We start from the raw sequence: 9,077 nt of genomic DNA, 5'->3' as shown, positions 1-9,077 counted from the left end.
GGCCTGAAGCGATGTCCCTTCTGGACATAACGGCGGAGTCGATAGCTCGAGCACTCATCACACTCTGGATTAGCCGCTATAGTGTCCCTTCCACCATAACGACTGACCATGAGTACCAGTTTCACTGAACATTGTTCGCCAGTCCATCTCGGCCAATCGGCGTCAATCACATCAAGACAACCTCTTACTACCCGATATACAATGGGATCATCGAACGTTTTCACCGCCAACTGAAGGCTTCACTCATGGCTTGGACTTTTCCTACATCATGGATATTGCGCCTTCCTTACACCAGATTATATGTGATCTGTGATATATGGGAATGCGTTCGCAATCAACAATTCCTTCAAATAAATGACCCAAGTGCGGAGCAGTGGGAGAGGGTGCTCTCTAGCAGCAACAAGAAAGTCCAGTATGAAGTAGTAGGCACGCTCACCGAGTAGCGACCCTCAGTGGTGCCCTGGAATAGAAGCGTCGACCCTGCGCATATGGGGAAGAAGACCATGAAGACGGCCGACCACATCTGCCACCGCTAATTCCTAACCAATTAGAGCAAATAAAGTTTGTCCTCCTCCTCCTTTCATTATGCTTGGCAACCGCACCGCTCTTCACAGTGGCTCTTCCACCAGCGCCGCCTAGCTAGCTTACGCTTGGCACCACTCTACGAGTTCCTAGCGAATTCTTCGACGACTTGCCCGCCGTATCTGCTGAGGAGGAGCAAGAGGAGGAAATAAAAAGGGAAGGTAGGAATGTTAACCAGAAATGCGTCTGGTTGGCTACCCTACTGTGGGGAACGGGAAAGAAGGAACGGAAACATAAGAGGGAAGGAGGTGAGGGGGAGGAAAGTCGTGGTGAGCTCGCACACGCACGTGGAGGACCTGAGCGAGTCAAAGATTTTCACATAGGCCAGTCGCCCTCAAAAAAGGCGACAGTGCCTTTATAACTGTGGGACGACGAGTGATGGGGACGGCCTTCAAGTAACATCTGCACAGACAATGGCCGATCGTCTAGTCGTCGCAATGCGATAGATCGTATCTGCTGACGTTTCCGACTTGCTTACCGTCTACGCAGCACTATGCGTACTGCCGTTCCCCCCAACAACGACGTTCTCCCAGAGTGTATACATAAACACTGGCCTTCCTAACATAGAGCTTGACAAACAACACAAACCTGCATAGGCACGCTCCGACATCGTGCAACGGGGCATGCTGCGCTGAAGCGGCATTCGGCCATGGCCGCGTTACCTGCTCAATAAGCCACCAATCCTGTCCTGCGATTCGTCGGTGGAATAGCTTGGCCAGAAAACGTCATAGGTGAACTTCGCTGGCCCATTTTCTGCTGAGAATTGGCAGCTCCAGCGAACTATTCTTTTTTCGCATCAATTAGTGCCAGTGCGGGAAGCCGTGAACGCTACCATCTGAGATGGGAGCAATATTTCGGCCAGCAGGCCATTGCATTACAATGTATGAATACTTGACATGTTCCAGATAATATATTTGATTTCTTTCTTACAGCGAAGCTGTAATAAAGTCTCGTGGTTGGGGGGGAGGGGTTCTGGGCTGGCTAACGTCCCTAGAGTGAACAAAATATATGGCAGCATGAGAGCCGAGCAGGGGATAATGAACGATAGTGCGGTGAAGAAGAGTGAAAGAACACGTGATTTAATTGCGCGCCGCACCTGCGGAGTGTGGGAGTGCACCTGCGCTAGCCGCCGTGGCTGCCGGCTGCGTCTTCTGTCGTCTGCCGTAAATACAACGGCACGGCAGTTGTGGGAGGCAGCACGTGGATTTGCGCCGCGGCAGCCGCCGCGGTGAGTAATGACCGGATTTTGCATTGCAGAGGTAGACCATCGCAAGAGTTGCAACTCCAACAAAAATGGGGAAAGATGAAAAGAGCATGCATTGTGCGCACGGTGAACGATCAAGCCGAGTACCAGTAGAGGCATCGATAGCTGAGACGCGACCATAACCAGTGACAACGTGCCCGCGCGATAGCGGAGAATGCGACTTTGCCTCCGAAGATCGTCAGGGAGAGTAGATGCGAGAGTCTAATCGTCGGCGTCGCGTGGAAGCTACCGATGAAGATCGCGCACTGGAGGCCGCTCGTAAGCGTCGAGCAAGGTTGTTCGAATCCGCATCCAAGCGGCAGAAGCTGCTGTGCCACCTCTTTGGCGTTTCACAAAAGCAAATTCTAAATTGAATAGAATGTGTCTGGACGTGGAGGTTGGTCATAGTTGCTCGTAACAGCTTCGCTGGCTAATCCAACACCTTATGAATGGTTCGGCTTGAAATGTTTTTAGATGAACCGTTGCTCGAATATCCTGCGAGTCATTTGTTCGAGGTTTGTAAGTGATGCTTCAAATTTTTATCAACCATGCAATACCCCTTGCATTATTCGTTTTTGTCAATCAACCTGCAGATAACTACAGAGTGAAAATTTTTTCAAAAGAAAGCCCAAGTTATGGAGCACTTCAAAGCAGGTGTATTAACCAGCATTTCATGTTTCTCACGGTACACGGGTGACGATGTACGCACCGGTCCTTTTCATGACGTCGAGGAATACAACCAGTCCAAGAAACAGCGAGGGGCTCTTATAAGAGCAGAGCTTTGTTTCGACCTCTCTCGGATTTTGTAAAAAGAATAAGAAAACAACCTTGCAGCTCAGTGCTGCTGTCAATGAGAATCATTTTTCTGCTCAATCGTATTCATTCTAGAGTGCATGCGTTGTAAAAGCGACACAGTGCAAAATTCCGCTATCTTGTTCTGTATTGGCTGGGATTTGGTACAGTCGTATCTATGGAAATGTAACAAATCTTAAAACGTTTTATTAGGCTAAAGTATTTTCATGAAAAAGTATGCGGACAGAGCTGCATCCACGATGGCTATACAAGTACAATAATAGCATTGCTTACAGGTGAAAATGAGCTTAACGTACACCAAATAAAGGTCTATCTTTCAACAACACACTATGCACTTTGTGCACTATATGAGCAATCTATCTTGTCAATGGTATGTAACTCTTGATGACATATTTTAGATGTCATGACAAATATTTTAAGCAGCAGCGCATACAGAGCGGAATATTACCAGCGACCTACGTTGGCGTCAAAGAACTTGATTGAAGCGCGGCACATATCTCATAAGAGAGAGAACTTTATTCGTCAGATTGGAGTGCTATTCATTGACTCATCAGGAAGGCCAGATGGCGGCCAGGCGATGCGTGACTACAACATATTCGGCTCGCTCCACGGCTCGGAGTTGCACGTCCGGGCTGGAGCTAAGCAGCACTTCCTCCCAGGATGAAAGTGAGAGAGAGGCCAGGGCATCGCGAGAAGGGGGTCCCCCTCACCGTTCCAGAGGATGTGACCGAGTCTAGCTAGCTCGCCACGCAGGTGACAGTATGGACTTGCTCTGTCCGAGTAAATTTGCGAGTCTACGTAGGGGTTCGGGTATGAATGTGTATGTAACCTGTGCCAAGTGATCTCCTGACGCTTGCCTCGTTTACTGTGTTCTGCGGGCCTAATGTGTCGTGTTAGACTGTAATATTCGGTTATGTCATGATATGAGTGCTGGACTTCGTTTGAGTTCTCCGGTTCCGTCAGGCCCTCCGCTCGGCTGATGAATCATCGAGCATGTTGGCGGGCCGCTTCATACCCTGGATTCACCGCGTCAGCGGGGACCAAGACTGACTCTACTGAGCGTGGTTCTCTGTTGTATAGTGACTGTAGGAGCTTTAGTGGGGTCTGTGCCGCTATTTCTCACGCAAAGTTTGTTATGAAGGCTTTTGAGTCGGTCTTAACTATATAGGCGTCTGTTGAGGCCACGGCCAACGCAATGGCGGCTTCTGCTTATATGGGGGTGGCAGCGCGTAGACAGCTCGAAGTTGTCTGCGCCTTGAGTCCTGGGCCTAGAAAGCCGCAAATGGTGTAGGTGTGGGGTTGATCAGAGTACTGGGCTACTGGATGAGAGTGCTGGGATCACGTCGGAGTTGGTCCCTACGTCTTGTACAGTGCCTGGGCCCTCGCTCTTCATCTGCCGTGATGGTGGCCGGCGAGTGTGTTTTTGGGCAGCGGTTTGATGACAAACATGCTCCTTATGTGTGGTGGTATGGTGGCGGAGTCACTGCTCATCGGGAACGCTCTGCGGCCCATTCTAGTGAAGATAAAGCGGCTGGTCCTGCTACCTTGGAGACGGTGAACCTGTGATTTGCGGTGTGCTTCAATGTGTTCATCGATTCTGTTGTGAACTCAGAGGGCTACCTTGTATGCGTATGGTATAATGAGTCGAGGGGAGCTCGTTCTGTCTTCTGTACCTGTAGCTATGGTAGTGCATAGGTTAGACGGTGGACGACAAAGACCTGGACTAGTTGGAGCAGGTACTTCTCCTTCATGCCTTGCTTACACGCGCTCACACTGTGTAGCAGTCTGGTGGTGTGGTTCGCCGTCATCTGGAGCCGGTCAGTGCTGATGCCGTTCCGGCGGTTCTGCTCTAGTACCATGCACAGTACTCGCATGGGTTCTACGTGGGTGACTGGCTGTGGTTTACGCGTATCGTGATTGGAGGTGGGGGTGACTTGTGCTTGCTTCGGTTGGGTGGCCGGATCAGGTGGAGTTCTGACTTGTGCTGGCAGCACTCTAGTCTCACTGCGTTCAGGTGTTGCACGATGCCGGTGGCATGTTGGAGCGTTTCTTTAACTGTGCCGTCCGACCATTCACACGTCTAGAGCGTAATGTCGTCGGCGTATAGCATGTGTCTAGTCCCGGGACTTAATTCAGTTACGGAGGGACGGTGCAAATTGCTAGGTTGAATAGGACTGGTGACAAGGCTGTCCCTTGCGGCGTGTCTCTATCCCCGAGCCTGATTACAGGTGAGTGCAGGTCGCTGGCCGCGAGCTCAACCGTCCTGTCTGTGAGGAACGACCTGGTCTAGTCGTAGGTTCTTTCACCGGGTTGTAAGCCGGCTAAGCTCTCGAGCAGGGCCGCGTGGAGCACGTTGTCAAAAGCCCCATGGATATCCAGACTTAGCAGAGCTATCGTGCTCGAACCAATGTCTCGATGCCATAGGTCATGGTGTAATTGTAGGAGGACGTCCTCGGTGGACAAGTGTGCTCGAAAACCTAGCATCGTGGGTGATAGGAGATCATGTTTCTCTGCAAAGATCTGTAAGCGGCAGAGTATTACAAGCTCCATGAGCGTGCCCAGACAGGAGGTGAGTGAAATGGGGCGAAGGCTCTCTAGGTTCAGTTTCTTGGGCGGTTTTGGTATGGACACCACCCGTGCTTGTTTCCACTCAGGAGGCAAACAGCTGGAGCGCGAGCACTCGTTCATGTATTCGGTTATTGCTTCCACCCTGTGATGTTGTTAGGACCGTCACGTTGCAAAGCGTGTGACGGGAGGAAGATGGAGGCGACGGTGCAAGATGAGCACACACACAATTATATTAGACGGCACGTAGACAAGTAAAATATCTTAAGCTAGACCCACACATACAAGGTTGTTCGTAAATAGAAAAAAAAATGTAGTCTCACGAGGTTGCGGTTAAGTCCGGAGTGTGGTGACACGTAGAGTCCTTGAGGTGGAACACTTGTTCGTCGAGTGATGACCGGCGCGGAATAGCAGACGCAGCAGCACGGGGCAGGAAAAGGTGGACGGCCCACAGCTCGGTAGACGAGAACAGGCCACTCGGTCGCCCGGCCACCCGAACCTCGCGCGTAGAAGCGGGTTCCACGATGCCGGCAGGCCGACCTGAGGCCTCGTGCAAGGCAACGACCCGAGGCGCTCCTCGTCTCGACGACGGACGCTCGCTCTCCCAAACCTCGCGCGTAGATACGGGTTCGAGGCTGCAGCAGGCCGTTCCGGGGTCTCGTGCCGTGCAACGACCCGAGGCGTTCCCTGTACCGAAGACGGACGCTCGGTCAGGTGAACCTCACCGGTAGATGTGGGTTCCGTAGGCCCGGCGGCCCTAGTCGTGCCGGCGTTCCAACGATCCCCATTGCGCGAACCCCTTTTCATGCGCTCCACGAGCCTCCCTCGTCTTTCTTTTCCTCTTGTTGAGGCCGGCCGCAATGTCGTCTGCTCTTGCGCTCGGTACTTTGTGAACACTTCTTCACAATCACCCCCTACTTAAGAAAGTTCTTTCGTTCAAAGAACTTAAGGGTACTCGATATCTGCTGGTCCACCGTAGCACACACGCACCACAAGAGTATAACCGTGCACTGCACCGCAGTTCCGAGCACCGCACACTCGGTACGTATGAGTACACATAAAAATTACCACAGCACTACAGTGTCGAGCACCGCACACTCGGTATGTAAGAGTACACATAAAAATTACAACGCTACCGTTCCGAGCACCGCACACTCGGCATGATGACAACATTAAGAAGTCACAACACCACGGTGTAAGGTGTAAACAAAAACCCACAATACTAACATGCCAGCAAATGTTGCTCGACATTCAAGTTACACCGGTTTGAAGTTCATGCCTTTGAAACACCGTGTTTAAAACCCCATGAGAGAGCGATGCCGATGGACTCCTGTCGGCCGCCAATTCTTTTCCTTCAAACGGTACGCATGATCATTTTTGGTGTCATCAGTCTGACAAGCAGCTGAAGCTTTCGTTAATGGCGGTGATAAAGGGAGTCGTTCCTCATACTTTTTCAGTAGATTTATGTGGAACAGTGTCGTCCTTGTCCCGAGGTCAATAACGTAATCGACGTCATTTCTCCTCTCAAGTACAGTGAATGGCCCTTTCCACGCAAGAATCAATTTGTTGTTGTCCGAAGGCAGCAGTAGCAAGACCTTGTCTCCAACAGCTAAATGACGTGGTCTGGCCTTCCGGTCGTAGTGTTTCTTCTGCAAAAGTTTTGCTTTTTGAAGCTCCTCCTTGGCTAAACGACAAGTGTCTTCAAGACGCTTCCGTAGCTCGACTACATACCCGTATGAGGTTTTTGCGTCATCATCAATATGATCACCTGTCCATAATTCTTTCTATATCGCCGTGGGTCCTCTGACATAACGGCCATACAACAAGTCGAAGGGTGAAAAACCCAGACTTGACTGAGGGACTTCGCGATAAGCAAAAAGCAAGGGTGCCAAGTACCGGTCCCATTTTTTCGGGCTCTCTTGACACATTCGTCTTATCATTTGTTTAAGGGTGCCGTTGAACCTCTCCACAAGGCCATTTGCCATCGGATGATATGGAGTTGTTGGCAACTGCGTAAAAGAGAGAAGACGGCTTAGCTCCTTCATCAGGCGTGACGAGAATGATGTGCCTCTGTCACTGATTATCTCCTGTGGGACTCCCACACGAGAGAACATCTCTAGAAGTGCCTCAGCTATTTTTTCTGTTTCAGTGCTAGGCAGTGCCACAGCGTCAGGATACCGCGTTGCCATATCGACCATTGTCAACACGTACTTATTCCCTTTCTCTGACATGGGAGTTAATGGTCCGACAATGTCAATGGCAACTCTCTTAAACGGGGTATCAATGACGGGAGTATTTGCCAATGGTACTCGACCTATTAGATGTTTGGGAAAAGTCCTCTGGCACGTATCGCACGATTTAACAAATCGCGTGATGTCTGATTGGAATCCAGGCCAGTAGAACTCTTCGCTCACACGGTCTGTGGTTCGCTTTATTCCTTGATGTCCGGCAAGGATCCCTTCGTGAGCCATCTTCATCACAAAATGACGAAGGCTTCTGGGCACGACAAGCTGTTCCATTTGTTTCTTTGACCGCAGTGTGTACTTTCGGTAAAGAATTCCCTCCTTTACAAAGAATTGGACGTCGGCGAACCTCGTCTTCATCTCTTTGTCCACTGCGTCAAAGCATTTACGTAGACTGCTGTCCTCCCTTTGCCTGCTTTTCAAATCGATTGGGCTGATGTCTAGGGGGTTTATAGCTGGTACTGGTAACGAATGCGAACCTGATCTCGTCTGTCTGGTTGTCGCTGCCACTTCCGACTTGTCCCTAGTTTCTCTAGCAGCCGATGATAAAATGTCAGCAGAGATGGATTCATTAGTAGAACCGTTTCCACCTTCTGCTCTAAGGCAATCATCCACAGCGCTCGGTGTAAAAAGATGTCTTTTCCATTCATTGTCAGGATTGGAGGCATTCCGTACGCCTTTCACATTTCCCAGGACAACATCATATAAGGGATTGTCCATACATAAAACTCTAGTCTTGCCTGTGAAGAACGGTGACGCGATCTCCACGGTTGCTTCAGGTAGCTTCAACAATCGTCTGTCCAGAAGACAGACCGAGGAAATTTTTCCTGTCAGCTTACTGTCTGGTACGAGGGACCTTTTGACAATAATAGAGTCGCATCCCGTATCTCGCAAGACAGTAGCGGGATGTCCTTCAAGCATACCTTCGGCAGTAGGCATAGCCTTCTCGTCTCGTTTATGCGTTTGCGTTCTCCCGCATTCCAAACTTCTGGGAACTCGACGCAAGGTCTGTGTCTCTTCGTTTACTGCCTTGGACATGTCTACTTGTTGCATCGAGCACGAAGCCTTCTCAGTACTGTTGGGTTTTCTGGGGCAGTCACCTGTCTTGTGCCCAGTGCGGCGGCACTTTCCACAGACAGACGTATTTGTATTTGTACCCTTCGTATTGGTCCAGCAATCAGCAGCTCTGTGACCGCGTTTACCACAAAGAAAGCAGCGTGGTCTTTCCTTCTCTTCTTGTCGCTCAGGAGTTCGAGCTTGACCTGGTGGCTTGGTATGTTCTCTCTCGTTTTTACCTTGGCCAAGGTTGACTAACCCTTGCGCCTCCAGGTAATGATCAGTAGCTTCCGCTAGTTTGTCAAGTCCCTGACAGTTCCTTTCTCTCAAAAAGACTGCCAGTTTCTCATGGCAAGTCATCAGAAACTGTTCTGAGACAATCTTGTCCCGCAGAGCATCGTATGTCCGGTCCGTATTGGCCATTTCTTGCCAGTGATCGAAATATCCCAGTAGACGACCGGCAAACTGTCTACCAGTTTCGGAATTATCGGGTTTCGCCGACCGAAACTTCCTTCGGTAGCCTTCCTCCGTGAACCTGAAGTGTTGCAAAAGCGTCTGTTTTAGTGTCGCATAGT

This window comes from Dermacentor andersoni, chromosome 5 (assembly GCF_023375885.2).
Source record: "Dermacentor andersoni chromosome 5, qqDerAnde1_hic_scaffold, whole genome shotgun sequence".
Taxonomy (NCBI): Eukaryota; Metazoa; Arthropoda; class Arachnida; order Ixodida; family Ixodidae; genus Dermacentor; species Dermacentor andersoni.
The sequence above is the reverse complement of the archived record's forward strand: the minus strand, read 5'-3'. Positions refer to the sequence as shown.